The following is a 26,701-nucleotide window of genomic DNA, read 5'->3' as shown; positions in this document are numbered from 1 at the left end:
GGACACTATGGGCAATTTCCAATGGCCAATCCACGCTAACCTGCACATCTTTTGGACTATGGGAGAAAACCGGAACACCTGGAGAAAACAGACCATAGTGACTGGAACCAGCTGGATATTGTTGACTACGAGATCCTTCATTGGGTTTGTTAACCTGGGCCAATTAGGAAAGCCCTAACTGACCAATAATATAACAAGAGACTGAAGGTGGGAGGGACGGATGGTTTGCTGGGTTGCCGGTGATATATGCATCATTTTATTGTTCAGTTTATTGGATTGTCTGCATGTGATTGTGTTCATTGTTTAATGTAAGGTGGGATTTGAGGTTAGTCCTCATTTCTCTGTGAACTGGATGTAGGTGGGGTTTGGGGGTCTGGCCTTGCTGCCCCTTTCCCCTGTAAATTGCTGTTTCTTGTCTACGGCTGTTCACATTAACTGTTTGTTTATAGTTTGTACTTTTTAATAAAATTAAAAGATATATATATAAAACCAAGAGATTAGCACTGTGCTGTTTGGCAGTAGTGTGAGGATAGGATTATAAAAAAAAATTAGGATATTAGAATCTCCTCAAAAAAAGCTAACCAGGAGACATGATACCAGCCTCTGTGCGGTTATTTCACCCATGTGGACAACAGGAAAATGTACAAACTCCACACAGACAGCAACCAGAGGGTGGATTTGAACCCAGGTCCCTGGCACTGTGAGGCAGCAGTGCTAACGGTTGTGTGAGTGGCTCAGCAGTGCACGTCCATCTGGTTTCTCATCCTTTTTTTTAAATGTTCCTCCTTATTGTCATAGGCTGTATCCGGGTTAATAATGAGACTCTTGGCATCCTGTCCTAGCCTGTGCTGATAGATTGGGAAAGGGGGAAGCTGCAATGAGACCTGGATGTCCTTGTACATCAGTCACATAAGGGAAGTATTGCAGAAGCAGCAGGTGCTGAAGATGGCAAATAGTATGTTAGCCTTCATAGTGAGAGGATGGGAGTGCAGGACCAGGAGTGACTCACTGCAACTATACAGGACCTTGGGTGAGGCTACAGCTTAAAAATGTGTTGCTGGAAAAGCGCAGCAGGTCAGGCAGTATCAAAGGAACAGGAGAATCGACGGTTCGGGCATAAACCCTTCTTCCTGAAGAAGGGCTTATGCCTGAAACGTTGATTCTCCTGCTCCTTGGATGCTGCCTGACCTGCTGCGCTTTTCCAGCAACACATTTTTAAGCTCTGATCTCCAGCATCTGCAGTCCTCACTTTCTCCTTGGTGAGACTACAGCTGGGATATTGTAAGAGCAAATTACTATAAATTCTGGAATCTGTAGCCAACTCAAAAAATGCTAGAGATCACAGTCGGTCAGACAGCATCCACGGAGAGAGATCAGGCTAATGTTTCGAGTCTAGATTGCTCTTCATCAGAGGATATCATTTGCAGTTTTGGTCTCCTTACCTGAGGAAAGATGTTCTGGATGGAGGTTTACCAGACTGAATCCTGGGATGGCAGGACTGACATAGGATAAGAGACTGGATTAGTTAGGATTATATTCACTGGACTTTAGCAGAATGAGGGGGAATCTCATAGAAACTTATGAAGTTCCAACAAGACTAGACTGGGTAAACACAAGATGGATATTCTGAAGAGTAGGGACTCAGAACCAGGGGACGCAGGATACAATAGACAATAGACAATAGGTGCAGGAATTGGCCATTCTGCCCTTCGAGCCAGCACCACCATTCATTATGATCATGGCTGATCATCCTCAATCAGTATCCTGTTCCTGCCTTATCCCCATCACCCTTGATTCCACTATCCTTAAGAGCTCTATCCAACTCTTTCTTGAAAGTATTTAGAGACTTGGCCTCCACAGCCTTCTGGAGCAGAGCATTCCACACATACCACTCTCTGGGTGAAGAAGTTTCTCCTCAACTTTGTTCTAACGGGTAGGCCATTTCGGACTGAGACGAGGAGAAACGTCTTCACCCAGAAAGTGGGGAAACTGTGGAATTCTCTGCCACATAAAATAGTTGAGGCCAAAACAAGATATCCCAATGTTCTTTATAGCCAATGAAGTAATCGTCAAAGTGGCATCACTGTTGTAACTTAGATAATGTGGCACCCAATTTACTTACAAAATGAGCCAAGTGATTAGATAGTTTGGTTTTGAGATTTTCATTGAGGAATAAATATCGGCCAAGATACTGTTGGGATGGGGTTCCCCACCGAAAGGGCGAGATGGGGTCCTCAGTTTATCATTTTCCCTGTAAGTTGGCACTTCCTGAAGTGCAGCATTCACTCAGCACGGCATTGGAATACCAGCAATGTTGTTAATTAATTCCTGTTCTGGAGTGGGTTTGAATCCCTAATCCCTTGTTTCAGACACAGGAATACTACCCATTTAAACATAACATAAACATAACACCACACAACAATGTATGGTGTAAAAAGGCATGACTAACATTAAAGAAATTCAGGGCAAGTGCCATGTTGACATTAAGATTTATTATGAGGAATTCATTTTCATTAGGGTTGTGTGACAATGTGAAATGAAGAATTGAATGTTGGTGCTGTTGGTAAATGGTATTCATATGACATTCAATGGGGCTTGAATGTAGGGACCACACTGTTCTGAAAGACATCAACAAATTAAAGACTCAAGTTCACCAACAGAAGCATTATTCTCAGCCCATTGGAGTGGGGAGATGGGGTAGTGGTAGATGTGAATAAACACATTGTGTTAATGATAGAGTAAAGCTTGGGGGAGATATTACCTAGGAATATGAGGAGTTGAAAGGGTTAAAGCTGAGGAATGCATTGAGCAATGCCAAACAGCATGATGTCACAATGTCCTGGGAGCAGTGATGAGCAGCATTGGATCATGAAGCAGTTAAACCTAGCATCAGGACCTCATTCAGACAGCATCGAGAGGCTAGACCCCACTTGTTTTGGCGAAGAGTCAGTTACTTTGGGCTTTTTGGAGTGTTACTTGCGACAAAGCCCAGCAAGATTCCTCACAGAATCTTATCGAAACCACTTCATTGACTACCACACCTATCCGATCTGATTCTAGCCCCATCTTACCATGCTAGAGACAAAAAATCACTGCAGATGTTGGAATCCAAGTTAGACAGGCAGGAGGCTGGAAAAGCACAGCGAGTCAGGCAGCATCAGGAGGTGGCAATGTCAACGTTTCAGGTGTAACCCTTCTTCAGGACTTCATTTCACCATATGTCATTCTCAGAATGACATGCCACTCACAAGAAAGAGCAATCCCTTTTTTTGGGCAAGCTGCAATGGATCAAGTGATCAGCCCTGAGATACAGTCTGGTCCAATCAGTGAGCTGGGCACCAGTTCCTGTTCACACTGTGCCATTGCACCTGCCATGCAATGGACATTGTGATGTATCCTGCAAAGCAGCTCCTTGCTTTCCAGATAGCCTGCAAGTTGATCAGAAGTACCATAAGGTGTTGCCAATGTTGGATGCCAATGCCCATGGACAATCGGTGTGTGCGTCTGGTGTCCATGGTCCATGCCCGGAGATGCCGTTTGGTGCTGAGCAACATGAAGACTCCTCAGCAGCAGGCAGTCACCTGGTACCTGCTCAGACTTCCATGTTGAAAATTCTCGACATCTAGTTTGTTTGGTGCATTTGTTAAGTGAGGGGAATGAATATTAATGAGGTGAGTTTTTTTTTGTAAGGTGTTGGATAAGCAATAATCTTCAATATTTGGCAACTGGTCGCTGCTGAGTGATAGATTTACCTCACCGCTCAGAAGATGCATAAAACATGCAGCGTTTTGCTCTCAATGTTGAGTTGGGTCTTACTGCTTCTCAGTGATTCTGCCACAAATCTCCCACGTCGTTCAGTCCACGTAGGATCCCACCCAAGTTCTAGTGTTGAAATGTAATCCCTACCTGGTTGCTATCACACAATAAAGTACACCTGAAGGCAAGACCATTGACTCATTACATGACCAAATGGTTTTCTTCTTTCACATGAGCCCAAAGAGGATCGAAGCAGCAAATCAACCAGATAGAGATTACACCATAGTGAGTTGTGGTGAGTGTCCATCTCACAGTAGACTCTCCACTCTACACAATCGACCCCCAATCCCCACCAACACTCCCCTGAATTATTCTTCATAAACCCCATGCCAACCCACCAGGCAGATCTCAGACACCACAAGGAGATAAAATTAAAATAAAAGTTTAAAAAATGTAATGTGGCTCTCACTGCACAGATTTGATGTTTAGAAAAGTTATGAGCTCAATCTCTAATAACAAAATAAATGAACTTTTATTTTTACACACATCACAGGTAGCTAATTGTTTAATATGCTCTTTGACCTGTGCAAGAAAATTGTGAATTCAGATCTCTCTACTATAGATAGCTATCTTTTGTAAGTTAGCTAAACATTCATAAAAGGCCATCAGGAAAATGTCAACAAATAACTCCAGAAACTACAAGAATATTGGCCACACTGCTGACCTTTCAATCAAAGCACTAAGTTTTTGTTAACACTCACTGAAACCTGTGAGACATTTTTTTTTCATTTTTAAAGGGGTGGATTTTTAAATAACTTCAGATCATGTTAGTTAAACCAAACCTATTTACCCTTCAAGATTGTTTATGTATACTCCCACACAAGTTAAAGTCTTTGCATCTCACCTTGTCCATAAATAGCCACTTTCCATCAGAGATCACTGATTGCTACCCAAGACCAGGAACTCTTAGCAAAGTTTTGTCTCCTTCTCTAACATTGGGTTGTTGTTGCTAATTGTGCCATTAGTGTAACTGAAATCAGATCTTGCAGCACAGACAAGGGAGTAAGCTGCATGCCCCATCAAAACCTGCATCAGGTTAAAATGACGATAAGTAGTTTACCTTTAATCAGTAGGAAGGTAATGTTTACCATTGCAAAATCAACATTAAAACTGCTTTGTACCCTTATGTTTTCAGAAGCATTTGACAGAGCAGACATTGCATTTTAAATAAGATCATAAGAAGTGGAAGAAGAGTAAAACATCTGGCCGATCGAATTTACTCCACTATTGAATAATGTGATAGTTTAATTGTGACCTTAATACCACTTTCTGCCTTTCTCCATTAATCCTTCACTCCCTTTTCAATCTAAAATGTGTTTAACTCTACTCTGAGCATATTCAATAATCCTAGCTTCATTGTTCTCTGGAGAAGAGAGTGCTAAATGATAATGACTACCTCTGAGAGAGAAAATAAAATCTCCCTCATCTCTATCTTATAAACTATGCCGTCAAGTTCCTGAAATCTCCTGACAGAAACATCTACCTGGTCCAAATAAACTTTACATGTTTCAAGAAGGTAGGACCACTTAAGGATAAAGGAAGGAACTTGGAGACAGAGAATGTGGGTGAGATCATAAATGTGTACTTTGCATCAGTATTCATCCAGGAGTATGGTGGACAATGAGATTTGTGTGGAGCATGTTAATAAGCTGGGGCACTTTGAGATCAAGAAAGAAGTGGCATTAGATCCCTTGAGTGCATTAAGGTGGATAAGGCCCCAGGTCCTGATGGTATCTACTCCAGGTTATGAGAGAGAGAGGCAAGAGAGGAGATTGCTGGGGCCTTGACCAAATCTTTGCATCCTTGTTAGCCCCTGGAGAGATCCCAGAAGGCTGGTGAGGAGCTAGTGTTGTCCCTCTGTTCAAGACAGGAAATAGGGATAATCCAGGAAACTATAGGCCGGTGAGTGTTTGAAAAGCTATTGGAGAGAATGCTTAGGGATAGGATTTATGCATATTTGGAAAAGCATGATCTAATTAGGGACAGTCAGCATGGCTTTGCACAGGACAGGTCATGTTTTACTAACTTGATTGAATTTTTTGAGGAGGTGAGGAAGATGATTGATGAGGTTAGAGCAGTAGATGTTGTCTACATGGATTTCAGTAAGGCTTTCAACAAGGTCCCTTATGGTAGGCTCATTCAAAAGATTAAGATGCATGGGATCCAGGGTGACTTGGCTGCGTGGATTCAAAATTGGCTTGCCCATGGAAGGCAGAGTGATGGTGGAGGGGTATTTTCTAGGCTGGAGGTCTGTGTTTGTGATATATATAAATGACTTGGATGAAAATGTTACTAAGGGTTGGTAAGTTTGCAGATGATACAAACATCAGTAGAATAGAGGATAGCGTAGAAGGTCGTCAAAGGATGCAGTGGGATGTAGATCAGCAGATATGGATGGAGAATTGGTAGATGGAGTTAATCTGTGCAAGTGTGAGGTGCTGCACTGTGGGAGATCAAATGTTCAGGAAAAGTATACAGTGAATGACAGGAGCCTGAACAACATTGATGTTCAGAGGGATCGTGGGGTCCGAGTCCATAGCTCCCTGAAAGTGGCCACACAAATTGATGGGATGGTAAGGGCGGTATATGGCATGCTTGTCTTTATTGGTCAGGGAATTGAGTACAGGAATCAGGATATCATGTTGCAGCTTTATAAGACTTTGGTTAGGCCACACTTTGAGTATTCTGTTCAGTTATGGTTGCCTCATTACAGGAAGGATATGGAGGCTTTGGAGAGTGTGCAGAAGATTTTACCCAGAATGCTGCCTGGACTAGAGGGTATGAGCTATAAGGAGAGGCTAGAAAAACTCAGGCTGTTTTCTCTGGAGTGGCGGAGGCTGAGGGGAGACTTGATGGAAGTCTATAAAATTATGAGACATGTGGATAGGGTTGACAGTCCAAATCTATTTCCCAGAGTTGAAATGTCTGATACTAGGGGGGCATGTATTTCAGGTTAGAGAGGGGGAAAGTCAAAGCAGGCATGAGGGGCAAGTCTTTTTTAACACAGAGGGTGGTAGGAGTCTAGAACACACTGCTGGGTGGTGGTGGAGGCAGATACGATAGGGGCATTAAAGAAACTCTTAGATAAGCACATGAATATGCAAGGAATGGAGGGATATGGACCGAGGGTAGGCAGAAGGGATTAGTTTCATTTGGTGTCATGTTCGGCACAACATTATGGGCTGAAGGACCTGTTCCTGTTCTGTACTGTTCTGTGTTCTATGTTCAATAACTCATCTGTCATTCTTCTAAGCTCCAATAATGATAATTCCAACCAGCTCTACCTTTCACATTTTAACAACTCATCCTTAGAATCAGCCTAATAATCTTCCTCGGAATCCCTCAGGTGCCATAAGATCCCTGCACAAGTGAGGTGACCAATACTGTGCACAGAAGTCTAGTGTAGTTCCGCCAATGCAGTTGAAGGAAGGCTTCCTTACTTTTATAATCCATTCACAAACAATAAAGGCTAAGATCCAAGTGGATATTTACACCCTTAATAATTTCTTTCCATCTAGACATTTGTGATCTTCATTGATCAGAGCCATTAGGCTGCCAATGTTCGTGTGTCTGTATAACTGTGTGAAATGGGAGCTGATCTGAAATCTGTTTACCTGCTGCCTCCAGTTTTAATTAAAAGGAAGAAAAATTATCCATCAGCTAGTGTTATTCAGATGAACAACTACTTTGTTGGCAAACATTCGAATTCCAGTTGGACTGTGCTCACAGATCCCAATTTCACCCCATCAGCAGGAAACAAAAGTCTTTCCATTCTGTTACAGCCTTTTTAAAATTTAACAATTATCAGCCAGTGATTTCTGCAAACAAGCAGGGAACGTTTATGTAATTTTATTCTGATTCAATTATTTCCTAATTTAAATAGTACACATCCATTGATTTTTTTTGTTGTATTTAAATTAAGTTCTGAATAACTTTTGTGGGTCTGCCAACATCCAACTCATCTATTAAGTTTGTTTTTATCTGGCGGTCCTTCTGAAAAAAATCAATATTAGTTTCTCCCAGGACCACCCAATATTCCCCAGGGAAAGCAGTTCCTAAGCAGCTGTCCATATGAGTCTGGAAGGTACAAAATAGTTACTAGAGGCTGCTTGGATCTCCATAGTATGAAAAACCTTTTCCACATTAACATTATCCTCTTCCTATTCAGCTAAGTAAAGGGAAATCACAGGAACAATTCAGCATCATAGGATCACACAGTGATAGTGGCCCTTGGGTCCATCAAGTCTGTGGTGGAAACACTCAACTGTAAATCTACACTAATTCCGCTTTCCAGCATTTACCCATAGCCTTGAATGTTATGACATTTCAAGTGGCTCATCTAAGTACTTTAAATGTTGAGGTTTCCTGCCTCTATTCCCCTCCTAGGCAGTCATGAGATGCCGATGTTGGACTTGGGTGTACAAAATTTAAAATCACCCAACACCAGGTTATAGTCCAACAGGTTTAATTGGAAGCACTAGCTTTCGGAGCACTACACAACCACCTGATGAAGGAGTGGCACTCCATAAGACCATTAGACATAGGAGCGGAAGTAAGGCCATTCGGCCCATTGAGTCCACTCCGCCATTCAATCATGGCTGATGGGCATTTCAACGCCACTTACCCGCATTCTCCCCATAGCCGAAAGCTAGTGCTTCCAATTAAACCTGTTGGACTATAACCTGGTGTTGGGTGATTATTAACTTTGTGCCTCCTAGGCAGCACATTCTAGATCCCCACCATCCTCTGGGTCAAAAAGATTTCCTCCAATACCCTATAAACCTCCTTCCTTATGCCCCTGTTTTTCACCCTCAAGCCTCAGGTGATCAGCGGAAGCACTTCAGGGATACCCTCAAAGCCTGACTGGCGAAGTGCAGCATTCCCACAGACACCTGGGAATCACTGGCCCAAGGCCATTCAGAGCAGAGGGGGAGCATCTGGAAAGACAGTGAGCACCTCGGGACATGCCACCGGGAACAAACAGAAACTGGGAGGGGGGAGTCAGTGAAAGGGGCACCCTGCCACAGCAACGCCCCACCCACCCCTTCCATGACCACTTTCTGTCCCATGTGTAACAGAACCTGCGGTAGCTGCTTCAGTCTGTACAGCCACCTATGGACTCACCCTGAGAGAGTGGAAGAGAGTCATCCTCATTGAAGACCCTGCCAAAGATGATAGGGGGGAACAGCTATTCACCCGGTCCATGCTCCTCATAATATTACACACATCGTTTAGGGCCCCTTGCTGCTCTAAAGAAAGAAACCCAAGTCTATCCAGCCTCTCTTCATCACCAAACTGCTTCACTCCAGGCAACATCCTGGTGAACCTCCTTTGTACCCACTCCTGCGCCATCACATCCTTCCAATACTGTGGCAGCCAGAACTGCACACAGTACTCCCATTTCGGCTGAACCTAAACTTTACACAGCTCTTCCTACTGCCTGGCACAGTCTGCCCAAACATTAAATCTCCATCAGGCAAAGGAACTCTTCATTTACACAAGAATTATTTGCAAGATCATTCTCCTTTGTTTACGTATAAAATGTATGCAGCGATGTCCTGCTGCAGCCTTTCTGCTGCAGAGACCAATTCACACAGAGTGCCGTATTGAATGTATTACAGTTAAATCCAATGGAAAAAAGTTTGCCTACAATAGATAAAATCTACTCACAACAAACAGAGTACTTGGGTGCAGTCATGAGTCATGGCAGCTTTTAGAACATGCTGTTGCGAAGCTGGCTGTATCTCTCCAACAAACCCACCCTGTTCCCACCAGACACTGCCCTTTATTGAACCAAATTAATAGACCAATATTCTCTCAGGGTCTTGAGCATCAAAAAAACTGAAAGCAAGGCCGTCTGTTGTGCTGAAAGACCGTACCTTTTGATGCCCAAGCTGTTTCTCTAGTGGTGCCAGCCTCTTCCTGGTGGGGTGGTATCTCTGAGTTGCCAGGGCAGTGTTGGGGTTCTGCCAGGCTGGAAACGACCCTCTGATGCTGCAGCTGTTGTCCCTTTCTGCATCAAAGCTTTGGATCGAAATCAGGTGCCTGACATTCCATCTTCGATATTCTCATATCTATCTTTGTCTACAGTGACAGGGAAATTGGGATCTGATAAATACAGGAATTGGCAATCCTGGACATCAGATAGCTTGTACCAATAATTGAAGAATATATATTGCAGTGTAAAATTAATCGGTTGGATTAAATTTTGAAGATGTTCTGTCCAAACAGGGGTGTAACAGAATTGAAATAGTTCCATCATTAGATAAATTTCAAACAGATGTTTTAAAAGCATCTTATTTTCTTCTTCTTTTCTAGATTTTTGAGCATCAAGATGGCTAGATTAACATGCACAGCTGAAGTAGTTTAATTGTTGAAGCATTTTAAATTCAGGAAAGGTTCTGCAGTGATCGGAAATTCAATTCCTGTCCAGGGTCAGGCTCCAGGCCAGCTCTCCTGCTGAAGAGCCCAGTACTTGCTGTTTAACTGCAAGCTGCACATGAGGGGAAAGGAGCTTATGCAAAATAAACCTCCTTGTGGAGCTGACAGTATAACTTATGATGACCATAAAATGAGTAATTTATTTCATCTTCAGTTCCACAGCATGAAATATTCACCAACTTCAGACTTAAATTATGTACCAACCTTTTCCATGTTTTTTTAAAAAAAATGTTAAAATATCTCACTCATTCTCTGACCTTGTTGTGGGAAAATATTGAATCAAAATGCACAATTAAAGTAAATAGGTCAAAAAGATAAAAGTGTTTGCCTCAAAATTAAAAGAAATGTATGTAACAGGAATGGCACTTTCACCCATTGAGGTAGTCCATTTCAATTTGGAAATTGATCCTTTCGCTCATGTTAACATAAGCCTTTGACCATTAGCTGTACACATTACAACAATCACTCAGCAAAGACTGCAAATACAAGAGGAGAAATTTGTTGTGTATGTATGTACCATCTGCTTATCACCATGTGGAGAAATATGGTTCAGATGTTAAAGTTACACTGAATGATGTTAACAGCATCCTATACATTCTAATACTTAGTTATACAATCACAGAGCTGAACAATTCTCCCAGGACAGTAAAAATACAGAGCATGGGAGTAAAGGAAATGTGAACAGAAGTCGGCCATGTGGACCTTCAAGTCTGCACCACCATTCAGAATGGCTGATCCTCTCTCAATGTCATTTTCCCACATTATCCCCAGAGAATGGGAGCAGGCCATTTGGCCCAAATCAACCCTCCAAAAGGTATCTCACGCATACCTACCCCCTACCCCATCCCTGCATACTCCATGGCCAATCGAACTAATCTGCACAGCTTTGAACTGTGGAAGGAAACCGGAGCATCGAGAGGAAACCCACACTGACGCAGGGAGACTGCACAAACTCCATCCAGTCACCTGAGGCTGGAATCAAACCCTGGTCCATGGTGCTGTGAGGCAGCAGTGCTAACCACTGAGCCACCCATTATCCCCCAGTGTCTTAATCCCAGGTCACTTACACATTTATAAAAGTTACTCCTTATATTCTGATATTTTGTAACCCTCCCACCACCATACAACGATGTCTTGCAGTGGGACCAGGGTTTATTACTGCTGACACACTATATAATCTAAAAAGCAAAGCCGGCACAATTTGTTCATTATTTCAGTCTGAGATTGGCCCACAGCCTGCAGTTCACAGATGGCATTGTTTATATTATATGGTTAATAAACAGTCTTAAGTTCATTATGCTATTTGCAGTAAACTTATTTAAATATTACAGTCTTACAGGTGAAGTCGTCAGTCAGAAAATTCCAGAAAATGGACACACTTGATAAAGAGGGAGGGAAGAAAAAATGAGAACAATGAAGATCCCAAGCCAGATGTCATAATCAAAAAAATAGAGCTAAGGGTAAATATAATCGGTCACAGTTGAGAGAAATGTTTCATCCGTTTTATGACAGAAGCTTTAATTCAACAAAGTGCCAGCACCAAACTCGAGTAAGGACATTCAGATCTTACCACCATCTGCTGGATTGGCTGTAACTGCCTGGGGCTTGCCCACCATCCTTCTGATTACCCCTCAAACATCCAATTCAGCCTCCTACCTCCCAAACCTCATATCATTCCTCGACTCCATTGACCCAGGCCTCCAAGCTTACCCCGCCTTCCTTTGTCCACCAAGTCATCCAATCCCTCTTGCCAGTGCCTGGAACGAGGCATTCAATGGGAAATGAAAATGGGAAACGACATGAAAAGGAACAATGTGCTGGCTTACAGGAGAAAGGCAGGGAATGACACTTTGTTCATTTGGAGAGCTGGCACAGAGATGTTGGGCCAAATGGCCTCCCTTTGTGTTGTAGAAATTCAGTGAATCTAATACAATCTCTCCCCAAATCTCCAATATACCTTCCATGAGTCTCCAGGATAATTTATCCAGGACTCAGGATAGTAGGGATATTCCGGGTAACTACAGACCAGTGAGCCTGATGTCGGTGGTGGGGAAGTTGCTGGAGAGGATACTGAGAGATAGGATCTATTTATATTTAGAAAAGAATGAGCTTATCAGTGATAGGCAACATGGTTTTGTGTGGGGGAGATAGTGCCTTACTAACTTAATAGTAACCAAGTTGTTAGATGAAGGAAAGGTTGTTGATGTCATATACATGGACTTTAGTAAAGTGTTTGATAAAGGTACCCCATGGTAAACTAATGGAGAAAGTGAAGTCACATGGTGTGCAGGATGTTCTAGCTCAGTGGATAAAGAACTGGTTGAGCAACAGGAGACAGAGAGTAGTAGTTAAAGGGAGTTTCTCGAAGTGGAGAAAGGTGACCAGTGGTGTTCCACAGGGGTCAGTATTGGGGCAACGGTTGTTTGTGATATGCATAAATGATCTGGAAGAGGGCATTGTTGGTATGATCAGCAAGTTTGCAGATGACACAAAGATTGGTGGAGTAGCAAAAAGCATAAGGAACTGTCAGAGAGTACAGGAGGATATAGATAGACTGGACAGTTGGATGGAAAAGTGGCAGATGGCTTTCAATCCAGACAAATGTGAGGTGATGCATTTAGGCAAGACTAATTCTAGGGCAAATTATACACTGAATGGAAGAGTCTTGGGAAAAGTTGATGGGCAGAGAGATCTGGGAGTGCAGGTCCATTGTACCCTGAATGTGGCTACACAAGTGGATAGAGTGGTCGAGAAGGTATATAGTATGCTTGCCTTCATTGGACGGGGTATTGAGAATAAGAGCTGGCAAGTCATGTTAAAATTATACAAGACATTGGTTCGGCCGCATTTAGAATACTGTGTTCAGTTCTGGGTGCCACATTACCAAAAGGATGTGGACACTTTGGAGAGGGTGCAGAGAAGGTTTACGAGGATGTTGCCTGGCATGGAAGGTGCTAGCTATGAAGAGAGGTTGAGTAGGTTAGGTTTATTTTCATTAGAAAAAAGGAGATTGATGGGGGACCTGATTGAGGTTTACAAAATCATGAAGGGTATAGACAGGGTGGGTAGAGACAAGCTTTTTCCCAGGGTGAAGGATTTAATAATGAGAGGTCATGCTTTCAAAGTGAAAGGTGGGAAGTTTAAGGGGGATACACGCGGCAAATACTTCATACACAGAGGGTGGTGGGTGTTTGGAATGCATTGCCAGCAGAGTTGGTAGAGGCAGGCACGCTAGATTCATTTAAGATGCATCTGGACAGATGCATGAGTAGGTGGGGAGCAGAGGGATACAAATGCTTAGGAATTGACTGATAGGTTTAGACAGTACATTTGGATTGGCTCAGACTTGGAGGGTCGAAGGGCCTGTTCTTGGGCTGTAAATTTTCTTTGTTCTTTGTTCTAAACCATCCAGAATGGCACTGTGTTCCATCCGGATCTGTACAAGGGATTATTCACAAAAATGAAATACTGTGAAATGGGAGGTAGCCGTGGTGTTGGTGAGTAAGGAGTTAGAAGGTAATGTCATCACAGTTCCATAGGGCTGCTCTCTCAATAGAGACAGATAGAGAATACGTGTGGTGTTTTAACCGAAGGGCCACCACACCTCAGGTGAAAGGAGAGGTTGGGGAGGACAGTTCTTCATGGTAACCTCCGCCGGTGTGGGAATTGAGTCCAATCTGTTGGTGTCACTGTGAAGACCGAGAGACAGCTTTTCCTGATTGGCAGGATGTGTCATGTGGTTTTCCTAGAGCTCAGTATTAGGCCTTTAGCTTCTTGGCAAAATTATCAATAACTCATAACCTCTTGAATTTAACAGGACAAGGAGTGACAAAACGGAGGTAGTTAAAATAAAATTGGTAAAATCATGAGAGGCAGAGATAAGGTGCGAGGAGAAAGATTTTAACGAAGACATTAGGGGCAAATTTTACTACAAAGCGAGTGGCTCGTGTGTGGAACGAACTTCCAGAGGAAGTGATGGATGCAGGTACAGTTAGAGTTTAAAAGGCATTAGGATAGGTTCATGAATAAGAAATGTTTGGAGGGATATGTGCCAAGTGCAGGCAGGTGGGACTAGTTTAGTTGGGGATTATTTTCGGCATGGACTGGTTGGACCGAAAGGTCTGTTTCCATGCTGTATGACTATGATTCTAAAATGAATTTGACTCGGAGCATAAATAGTAACAATCCTTTCTGGCAGAGTTTTCTGAACAAGTGAATATAAACTTACACTTACAGTTCGACCATTTAAGAGTGAAGTCACCATTTTGACAGTTCTGGAAATAGACAGCATCTACCCAAAACAATGGGACTTCTGGGACAACAGAAAGTTGAGACTGAGATTGGTGGATTTTACAATAAAAGACAAACCACTGGAAATGCTGATCGATCAGCGAGTGTCTGTAGAATGAGAAGTGAAATGAGAGGGAAAATTAATAGAAAAGGTAGAAATGCAAAAGATTAACCGTGCCCCCTGTCCACAAACATTACCTGACCTGGAATATCTTTTCCAGTAATTGCATAGTTATTTCAGGTTTCTGCAGTCATTTTGCTTTCATATCGGTATATTTATGTTTTGGTAAGTCGATCAGGGGATATCGAGCAAAGATTCAGAAATAAAATGTTGATGCCAATCAGAAAAGATTTGATTATTGAACCTATGACCACTTCCACCTAGAAGGATGAGGGCAGCAAATACATAGCAAAACCATCCGCTGCAAGTTCCCCTCCAAACCACTCACCATCTTGATTGGAAATAGATCACCATTCCTTCACTATTGCTGGGTCAAAATCCTGGAATTCTCTCCCTAACAGAGGGCAGGGAAATCTTAACCAAATGGACTGCAGCAATTGAAGATGACTGCTCAGCTACACCTTCTCAAAGGTAATTAGGGAAAGATAATAAATGTTGGACTGGCCTGTGATGACACATCCCAAGAATTAAACAGACAGAATGTGAAATCAGACTGAATGGGAGGTGGTGGTCTAGTGGTAATGTTATTGAGCTGTAATCCTGAGTCCCAGGTTAATGTTCCAGTGCCATGGGGATCTAATCCCACAATGCCAGATTGTGAAATCACAATTCATTAAAAAAAGCTAGTCTCATGGCAACTAGGTAAGTATTGTCAATGGTTGTCTAAACTCATCTGGTTCATTAAAGTCCTTTAGGGAAGGAAACTGCTGTGCTTACCTGCATCTGGCCTACATGTGACTCCAGGCTCACAGCAGTGTGGTTGAGTCATCATTAGAGTTGAGTGATAAAGGCTGGCCCAGCCATTGATGCCCACATCCCCTGAATGAATGAAACGAAAGGTCCTTCAGAGGCTGAATGGTTTCCTTCAAGCCCTATTTTTCTAAGTTGTAGACATTGCTGTCTCCTATTTCAGACTAAAGCACATATAAAGTAGAGCAAAAAATGTCACATGAGATGAACAAAATAAAATATCACAACACAGGTTATATCCAACAGGTTTATTTGGAAGTACAAGTTTTTGGAGTGATGCCCCTTTGTCAGGTCGCTACAAAGGAGCAGCTGTTCAAAACTGCTCCTTTAAAAATCTCTTTAAATTACTTAAAAATTACTCTTTAAAAATCTTTCTCTCTCCTCCTCCTTAAATTCACTCAATATCCCAGTTTCTACAATACTCTAGGAGAGTGAATTTCACAGATTCAGGATTCAGAAATAATTCCACTCAATCTCTGTTGTAAACCTGCTCTCCCTTATCCTAAATTTATGACCTTTTGTTCTAGATTGATCTTGCTTGGGGAATCATCAGCTGTGTGCTCACATGGTCAAATCTCTTTAATATCTTACATACTAGTTGGGGACTAGAGTGCGTTTTACCAGAGGACAAAGTGTGATCAGGAATATGGAGGAAAATTGAGTTCGCTCAAAAAGAAAATCAAAGTGTGGTCAGTTGCATGTAAAATGCATCTGCATTCCCTGGCAAAAATGTAGCCTTTGGACTGATCCAAGAATTGGCTTTATAATTGACCCCTGAACCAGAGCGTTATGAAACGTGGTTTCACCACTATGCGAACATGATCTAGTCAGCAATCTGGACACATGCTAGGAAAACTTGAAGAGCAAATTGTTCAGGTGGAATTTATCAATAATTTCTTAATTAAGGACGTAGCCTGTTTAAAGAGATTAAAGCTGACACAGTAACAGTTTTACATTCTCTGAATGGTCAAGCAGACATTGCCTGACATTAGCTAGAGTGATACCAACTTTTTCTGATGGCGATAAGTTTGATTTTAAACTAGCAGGTAGACATTTAGAACCTGCTGTTACAGATGTATTTAATTCAACCTTGAGTGGGAAAGAAACTGGTAAAACTGTCAAGGCAATCAAATAATCTAAGAGAAAAAAATATCATTAAGAGGTAATTAGTGAGTAGAATAACCTATTGCTTGTAATTATGTTTAAAGAACACTTTTTTTAAGGATCTAGGCTTTAAAAACTCTTCTGTTCCATATAATTTCCCACTTTCAACTTGCCAAGTGTGTAAATGGCAGACTTTCAGAAACCTGTACATTGCTCCATTTTCTCACACACCTGGAGTTTGCTTATGTAAGCAAGAAATGATACAGGCACCTTTTGGAATGAAACCCTCAGATAACCAGAGCTTCAGGTCAATGTGGTATTAGATTGCCTGTGACAAAATATGAAACATCAATTCTTTGTAACTTTAGCTGGAAAGCTATGGTACAACTGGATAGCTTACTGCTTGGGAAACCTGAGGGAATAGATTTGGGTGAAAAGAAAATGGCATCATAATGGTTTTTAACATTATTTATATCTTATTATTATATACACATTAATAATTCCAGTTTGTTTCAATCTCTGCCTTCTGAAACCTCTCTTGAGTTGTCTTCCTCCCCACAGGAAATTGCATTTTTATTTTTGTTCAAAACCACAGGGAAGTATCCAATAACAGGTTAAGCACAAAGTAACGTTTCAGTTTGACATATTGTTCATGTTGACAGAGTCTATTCTATCAAAGATGACAATCATGGCAACTTCCTGGTACATGGATCAATTTTTAACTCCTGGATGAGTAGGGTATTGACTTTGGAATTGTACTGTAATCCTTTACCGAGTGATAGCAAGATAGCAGACTGCTTTACACATCTCTCCATTTGGATTTCTGCTAAAATCATATTTAAATTGTCACTTCAGATAATTGAAAAGACATTCAGTTCTGTAAGTCTCACTTTAGAATGATCATCACCACTCTGAACTCTCAGAGGCACCACAATGACCCAGCTGAAGTTAGAAGTAACATGTCAGATCCCAAAATAAAATCTGGCTTGATAGATCTTTCTTTCCTTATTTAACATGACCGTCTTTCACTCAAAGATTACCACACAGGTCTGCAGGTTTGGTTTTAACAGTAAAATTGAAGTTTATTTCACAAAATAAATCTAAAAATAAAATTATTTATCTAAACAAAGCAGTTTAGAAAATTTCAAAACACATGACAAATAAAATCCTATTAATACCCCAAACTGTCATTTTACAGGTAGTCAAAATTCAGAGATACTTTCCTTCTCTGTCCAATTTGTCAGTTTGACTGAACTTCTCAGTTCCTATCATGTGAGCTACAAAATCTTTTTGCATGAAAGTTCACACAATTGAGATCATGGACTTTCCTAGCTTTTAACCAAATACTCCTGATTTGGAAGTTTCCACAAACTATAACCCTGACAGAACTTGTTCCTTTAACTGCTCTGAAAAATCTCCTTTTCTAGAAGAGATTATGCTTGCCTTTATTTTCAGTCAGATCTCATTCAAGCAGTATTTTAAAGTTTTGAACTAAGTTTTGAAAAATATAAAACTTGCTCTACAGTTAATTGCCTGATGCTTCACTCTCGTGTTGGAGCTGTTCAAAACATAAACAAACCTGCATTAACAATTCCAAGGTTCTTGTAGTTACCTGCACTCTGACACGTGCTGGCTGAAAATCATGGTTCCTGAAAGACTGACCTCGTTAATTTTGAAACCCCTTCATGAAATCAGACCAACAACCCATATGTCACTAGTTTGAACTCTAAACTCTAGAAAAATTACATTCACATATAAACTGCATACCTTTCATCACAGTCCTTTTAAAATTACAGTAAACCTGAAACTTTACACAATAGTCTGGATCAATTTGGGCAAAGGTGTTTCCATGACAAATTCTATGTGCAGAGATTGAATAAAGCAGTCAGCAATTGATCTTCCTGTAGCTTCACCCCAATCAGCTGTGATTTCCAAACGCTGCATTTGCTTCAGTATGAGAGCAATCATAAATAAATTAATTTTGAATGCATCTCTGTTCAATTTCTTGTAATCTCCCAATGTACTTGATCAATATACCAAGCCTGGGTATTTAGAGCAGAGATATTATGGATCTCCATGTGCAAAGATATTCAGATAAAGGTAGTCTATAGGATTTTCTTTATGCTTTTTTTTGTTCTGATATTTTGAACAAGAAATGCAGAAAATGTTTGTGCCAGTAACTTCTTCCTGTCAGCTTGCTTTTCAAGTTGCTTTACTCCTTAACATTGTCACAGCTGTACAGACAATGCCAGCCCTCCCCCAGTACACCAGTTATGTACATCTTTGACGAGAAGCTCACAAATGTGAATGAAAAGAATCATTAATTATCCAATAGTTCAAACTAAGTACCTTTACTGGAACAGCGGACAGGGGAACTACAGGAACACAAAAAATCTATCAAAGGAACAACATAAACATGATAAAAAAGCCAGAGAGATATTGAAGGCTGTTTAATACAAAGTTTAATCATTTGGAAAACTACTTGAAGACTATAGCTTGCTTCCTGTTGATAGCACTCACCCAACCACAAGACAGCTAGGTTACTTCTCTCCGAATGTACAAAATGGGATCCTATGGATATCATGGATACTGATCACAATCCCATCACCTGGTTGTTGGGATCCACTCATTAAGACCATTTCCTCCGCTCATCCTCAACATGATTTGATCAGAATTCTGAGTATTTGAAATTCCTTCTCAGCAGTGAATTCAGATAACCACATAGAGTCTACAGCACAGTAACAGGCTGTTCGGCCTGACTGATCTTGCTGGTGTTTGCAGTCATTCAGCCTAGTCACCTCCAGACATTCCAATCATGCAAAAGACCGCTTTCCCCGTTCCCAAAGCCCTTTATTCATTGTCACTCAAGAAGGCATCAAGCCTCCACATAGAAGCTTCAGTTCAGTTCTGTCTGCTCCATGTGCTTCACATCCTTACAATATCCTCGTGAAGATGTACCTCCTTGTTTTGATCCTTCAATGGTAAGCCTACACAACACACCCCACCCCTATTTGGACATACTTCACTTCTGCTCAATCAAAGTCTTACACAAGTTTGAAGATCTTGTCTTTGCCTTCTCTTCACGAGAGAGAAAATACCCTGACCAATCTTGAACAGCAGTTGAATCCCCTCATGTCTGGCAACATCTTTGAACATCATGTATGGTGCTTGTCAGAGAGGTAATGGTATTGTGGTATTGACCCTGGATTAGTGAGCCAGAGCCCCCAGCTAATGTCCTGGGTTGAATCCCAGCACTGCAAATGGTAAATTGACCTGCAATGTTGAGCTAGCCTAATGGAGACCATGGAACCATGGCTAATTGTTGTAAAAACCCATCTAGTCACGAATGTCCTTTCATGAAAGAAATCTGCTGTCCTACCTGGTTTGGCTACATGTGACTCCTGACCTACAGCAATGTGGTCAACTCTTATCATCCAATTAGGGATGGGCCCAGTCAGTGATACCCACATCTCATGAACAAATAAAAAGAAACTCCATTCTGTGGTTTGGTGACCAGATCAGCATCCCATAATATCAATCCAAAGTCCTGCATACCATTAATATGATCTAACTCCATGTACACCCTCTCCACCCACCAAAAAAATTGGAAGTGGAGTCACAGGTAGACAGGATAGTAAAGAAGCCATTTGGTATGCTTGCCTTTATTAGTCAGTGCATTGAACATTGGAGTTGGGAGGTCATGTTGCAGCCATACAGGACATTGGTTAGATCACTTTTGGAATACTGCATTCAATTGTAGCCTCCCTCCTAGAGGAAGGATGTTATGAAACTTGAAAAGGTTCAGAAAAGATTTACAAGGATGTTGCCAGAATTGGAGGGTTTGAGCTATAGAGAGAGGCTGAATAGACTGTGATTACTTTCTCTGGAGCGTTAGAAGCTGAGGGGTGATCTTTTAGAGGTTTATAAAATCATGAGGGGTGTGGATAGGATAAATAGTCAAAGACGTTCCCCAGGGTGTGTAGTCCAAAATTAGAGGGCATAGGTCTAAGGTGAGAGGAGAAGATTTAGAAAGGTACTGAAGGGGTAACTTTTTCACACAGAGGGTGCTGCATGTATGAAATGAGCTGCCAGAGGAAGTGGTGGAGGCTGGTACAATTACAACATTTAAAAGGCATCTGGGTTGGTACATGAATCGGAAGGGTTTGGAGGGATGTGGGCCAAGTGCTGTCAAATGGGACTAGATTTATTTAGGATATCTGTTCAGCATGGATGAGTTGGACTGAAAGGTCTGTTCCGTGCTGTACATCTCTATAACTCTATTTGATGTCCTATTTCACACAAGAATGTCAATACTTCGCATGCAATATTCAGTCCTTCTCAAAATGTGCTCCTGCTTGCACCCATTTGTGTCTCTGTTTTCAGATCTCTTTGCTTCTCTGTTAATTGTCCACTTATTCCTTTCACCAAAATGAAGCACCTTATGCTCATTATATGGAATTTTATTTGCTCATTATCAACTTCTGTGGAAGTCTGTTCATGTTTCCCTTGAACTTTGCTGCATCTCTCCACATTATTAGCAATGTCTGCCCAATTGGTATCATCTTCAAATTTCACCAAACTTACAAGTCCAAATCATTTATGTATAATTCAAAACCACAGCTGCAGGCAGCCTTGACAGAGAATTTGTGTTCAAAGCAGTTTGTTGCTCAGTGTCTGTCAGCAGTGACGGTATGGGATTGTCTCCTGTCTCAGGTGCAGCTGCTTTCCCTGCTTGTGGGATTGTGAACTCAATTAGCATTCAGAGGTGCTTTCAGCTCTGTCCCATGATATGGATTGCCTGCAGAACATCCAATATAAACAGCACATCAGCATCACGCACGGCAATGACTTTTCACACCAACTGTATCCCGCAGTGCTGCATCACAGGGTAAATCACATCCACATCCATTGGCTGATCAGTCTCTCTTTATTATTGTCGAATTATTTGTTCTGTTATTTTGTACAAGCCGAATGCTGCCAACTGGCGAATTAACTATTCTGTTTGCATTGGTCAAAGAGGTACACAGGCATTGCTCCAAACAGGCTGTCAGCCAGACGTCTCTGTAGGTCAAGGAAGGGTAAAAGCACCGTAGTCCTACTGGACGATTGGCTACGCTCTCATTAGAGAGGGATGCCTCATGGTGATTTAACCTGAGGGTCACCACACCTCCAGGGAGGGGGTGAAACTGAGAAGGAGAGTCCTTCATGGTAACCTCAGGTGGTGCAGGAATTGATTTTAGTTCACTCACAGGATGTTGCTGGTCAGTCCCATCACAGAGGACAGTTAAGAGTAAACTGGGGTAGCACGGTGGCTCAGTGGTTAGCACTGCTGCTTCACAGCACCAGGATCCCGGGTTCAATTCCTGCATTTGGTGACTGTGTGGATTTTGTACATTCTCCCGTGTCTGTGTGGGTTTCCTCTGGGTGCTCCGGTTTCCTCCCACAATCCAAAGATGTGCTTGCCAGGTGAATTGGCCATGCTAAATTGCCCATAGTGTTAGGTGCATTAGTCAGAGGGAAATGGGTCTGGGTTGGTTACTCTTTGAACGGTCAGTGTGGACTTGTTGGGCCGAAGGGCCTGTTTCCACACTGTAGGGAATCTAATCATTGCTGTGGATCTGGAGTCACATATAGACCAGACTGGGTAAGGATGGCAGATTCCTTCAGTAAAGGACATTAATGAACCAGATGGGTTTTTCTTTTCCTGACAATGAAATCATGGTCACCATTAGACTCCAAATACCAGATTTTTATCAAATTCAAATTCCACCATCTGCTGTGGCACGATCTGAACCTGGGGGAGAGAAGCTGAAAACCAGGAATTTGAGCAGTTTTGAGGTACTGGGACATTGAGTGAAAAACCAGGAAAGTCATTGCAAAACTGAGACACTGTGCCTCTCAACAACCTTGTCAGGTTAAAGTAGGACAAAACACAGAGCTGAGGAACTGCTAATTAGCCTAGAATTAATCCTCCTCAATTTTAGAAGGGTTGTCCGTGTAGCAGTGTGGCATTTGCTAATCCAGTAATATTTTCAGTGTTGTCTGAATGGTTTCTGCTGTAGAGCAGAGCAGCACAAGCTCAGAACCCAATAAAAATTGACAGAACTGCAGCTGCTGTAAATCAGAAACAAAAACAGAAGTTATTGGAAAAACTCAGCAGGTCTGGCAGCATCTGTGGAGAGAAATCAGAGTTAATATTCCAGGTCAAATGACCCTTGCTCAGTTCTGAGGAGGGTCATTTGACCCAAAATGTTAATTTTGATTTCTCTCCATGGGTGCTGCCAGACCTGCTGAGTTTTTCCAGCCAATTTCTTTTTGTTTCAGCTCAGAACTCATTCCTGGTAGACCTCTCATTGCTGTTAAAGTGAAGAGATAGTGAGATAGTGACTTCATCCGGTCAGACAGACTGCCGTCTGAGTCTGTGCTGAAAGGACAGAGGTCATGCAGTTCACAACATTCAAATGTAACGTTCATTCAAGAGATCACGATATATTCGATGAAACAAACATGAACAGAGGATATTTCCATTTGATTTGCCTGAAGTAAAAAACTTAAGTATTTTAGATTGGTTTTGAGAAACAATTAGATCACCACATTACAAAGCAAGTCGTTGAATCCAGTGTGAGTAAGAGTCTTGTGAGACTGTTGCCATGGCAACACCGTCACTTTAATAGTGTGAGTGAGCTTGTTCATGGCATGAGTGTTGGTTGCACCCCCATCCAGAGGTTAGTCAGGTAGCACAAATGATCAGGGCATATCACCACAGGGAGAGCAATAAAGGAAGCAATGAGAGGGCACCAACCATCAACCAGGGCTCGGTCAGTCAGCTGACAAGATGGAGGCTGACCTGGGGTTGTGGGTGGGGAGGGGGGAGTGGAGGCTGACCTTGGGGCAGTGGGTGGGGAGGGGGGAGTGGAGGCTGACCTTGGGGTGGTGGGTGGGGAGGGGGGAGTGGAGGCTGACCTTGGGGCAGTGGGTGGGGAGGGGGGAGTGGAGGCTGACCTTGGGGTGGTGGGTGGGGAGGGGGGAGTGGAGGCTGACCTTGGGGCAGTGGGTGGGGAGGGGGGAGTGGAGGCTGACCTTAGGGCAGTGGAGTGGGCTGTGTGAAATGTGAGGGTGGGGGGTGAAGACTGCACAGGGTGGTGGGGGGTGTGGGGAAGGATAGGGAAGGGAAGGCTGCCTGGGGTGGGGGGGGAATGGAGGCTGTCTGGTATGATGGGGGGGGGTGCAGAGGGTGAGGGAGGGCGGGGAGGGCATGGGGGTGGAGTGGAGTCTGCCTGGGGTGGGGTGGAGGCAGAGGAGGCGAGGGATGGGGGTGGAGGTGGAGGTGAAGCCTGTGGAACATCAAGCTGTGTGTGGAGAATGGCTGCCAAGGTATAATCCCAATGAGGGCTTCAAACACCTGAAATGTCACCTTGACTTTTCTCTGCACATAGACCTGGCCTCCCAAAGTCTGTGTGTTTAGAGAATTTCTTGCTCTTTTCGTTTCTGATTTCCAACATCTGCACGTTTGCTCTTTTGAAGGATGGACATGACCTGAATGAATCCTGTATATCTATTCCAAACCAGAAAATCACTGACTGCTCCCAGTATGGCAGAAGGCCGTTTGGCCCACTGACTCTCTGGATGAGCAGTCTAACGAGTCCCAATCCTCCTCCCTTTCCCTATAGCCTTGCAAATGTTTCATGTCCAGATGTTTGTAACCTCACTCCTTTGCCATTTCAAACTCTGCCTTTCAGCTTGTCGTGACGTCCTGCATTAATAAAGGTCTTTTTTTCATGTTGGCTTGGCTTTGGTTCATTTGTCTATAATTTCAAATTGGTATCCTCTGGTGCTGGTCCCCCAAACAACAGCAGTGACAACAGGTTCAGATCAACATCATTGAAATTCCTCATGCTTTTGAGCATTTAAACAACAAGGAGAATTTCCATGTCTGAATGGACAATCCTCAAAACTGCTTATGTTATGGATTAGATGAGCATCTTTCAGTTCATCTGAAGGGCCTGATTCAAAGGTTCAGTGGTATTGTCCCTGTCTCTGGATTCAAGTCCCACATGCCCTGTAGGTACATCATAACCTGAATGAATAGGTTTGAAAATGATCTAAATTAAACATTTAGATAAAACTGTCTTCTCTAAGGATCCACCCTATGAGTGAGAGAGTTCAGGTAATAAATGCTGACAGTTTTACAGCAAAGACCCTTCAGCCTACTGTGTCCACATTCTATTCAATCATAACCTCATGTATTGCCTTTGCAACACTGACATGGCATTGTGATCTTTATATTTGTCGGGCATGATATGGAGGTGCCGGTGTTGGACTGGAGTGAACAAGGTCAGGAGTCACATGACACTAGATTATAGTCCAACAGGTTTTTTTGAAATCACAAGCTTTCAGAGCACTGCTGTTGGACCATAACCTGGTGTTGTGTGACTTCTGACTAAGGCATGGAAGGCTTTGAGATATAAACCAAAAGAAAATGTTGCAGAACTGTTAATAAAACAGATTTTTTTTTTCTTGAGTCTGTCACAGGAAACAAAAATGTCTTCAAATACAGGTTTAAACTGTTTGTCCCAAGCATTGACATCTAATACATGGTACCATTTTACTTGGCCTCATATTCCTGATTCAAGTTAAACACTATAAATGGTTCATTGTTCAAGATGGTCGTGCAGTCAATCCAATGCAATATTTGAGCAAATATGTATTTGATATATGACAAGACATTTTATGCTTTTTAAAAATTCATTCACAGGATGAGGGCATCACCAGCTAGGTCAGCATTTATTGCACATCCCTAACAGAGACTAGTTCAGAGTCAACCACATTGCTGTGGGTATGGAGTCACATGTAAGCCAGACCAGGTAAGGATGGCAGTTTCCTTCCCTAAAGGACATTAGTCTTTTCCAACAATTGACATTGGATTCACTTTCATCACCAGACCTTAATTCCAGATTTTTTTTCCTCAATTGAATTCAAATTCCACTATCTGCCATAGCAGGATTTGAACCCGGGTCCCCAGAACATTACGTGGGTCTCTGGAATTAACCATGCAGTGAGAATACTACTAGGCCATCACCACTCCTTTGGTCAATTGTTTCTGGGATCCTGTGAGAGATGAATGGGTTAAGACATAAACTTCTGCAAATATGCTGTTTTTTGTTAAATATTGTATAGAAATTTTGATCCAAAGACAATTATAATGCAAACAGAAAAACCCAGAATGGAACTGTACATGAGGAAAGCAGGGATCAGTTGACCATGCCTTTCCACTGATCGAGATTTCCAAGTGTCCCACCCTGCACTAGCTCCACCTCAAATTGTTGCCATAAGAACACAAGATCAGGAGGAGGCCATTTGGCCCCTTGATTCTACTCTGCCATTTAATAAGATCATGGATGACCTGATGACAATATCCCCCTTGTATCCCAAGAATATCTCAATCTCTGACTTCAATGTACTCTGCAATCAAACCTTCACAGTGCTCAGAGGAAGAGAATTCCGGAGGTGAGTGAAGACATTTCTTCTTACTCTCAGCCCGAAATATTTGACCCGTTTATTGTTATAACATCTTCCCAGTCCCTGCTGTATCAAAGGCCTTAAGAATTGTGTACACTTCAATGTAATCAACTTCCATTCAAGGAATAATGTGCCTGTGCTACTCAATTTTCCCTTGCAGAACAATCTCCTTATTCCCAGAGTCAGTCTAGTGAACATCCATTTCACTATCTCAGGGCAATTACATCCTTCCTGATATACAACCAAAACTGCTCACAATGCTCCTAGCTTCACCAAGGCCCTGTCTAATTGCAGTAAGCTTTCTTTAAGTCATTAACCAATTCCCATGAAAGAATTTGACATTGATTCTGCCTTTTTAGTCCTATCTTTGTCCATTGCTTTGGAGACTTGAATTCCAGATACAGCCTTTAAACCAATGAAAGAGAGAGGCAGTCTACTGTATCCTTAATTGTACTTTGGATGCATTTTAAGATGATTGATCAGTGAAGTTATACAAGATGCATCATTTGACATGGTATAAAAATGGTGGGTCTGAAACCTAAATCAGTCAATTTTGTTTTGTTTCCACAAAAAAGGAAAACTGTAGAGTCTTATCTTTTT

This window comes from Chiloscyllium punctatum, chromosome 27 (assembly GCF_047496795.1).
Source record: "Chiloscyllium punctatum isolate Juve2018m chromosome 27, sChiPun1.3, whole genome shotgun sequence".
NCBI lineage: Eukaryota > Metazoa > Chordata > Chondrichthyes > Orectolobiformes > Hemiscylliidae > Chiloscyllium > Chiloscyllium punctatum.
The sequence above is the reverse complement of the archived record's forward strand: the minus strand, read 5'-3'. Positions refer to the sequence as shown.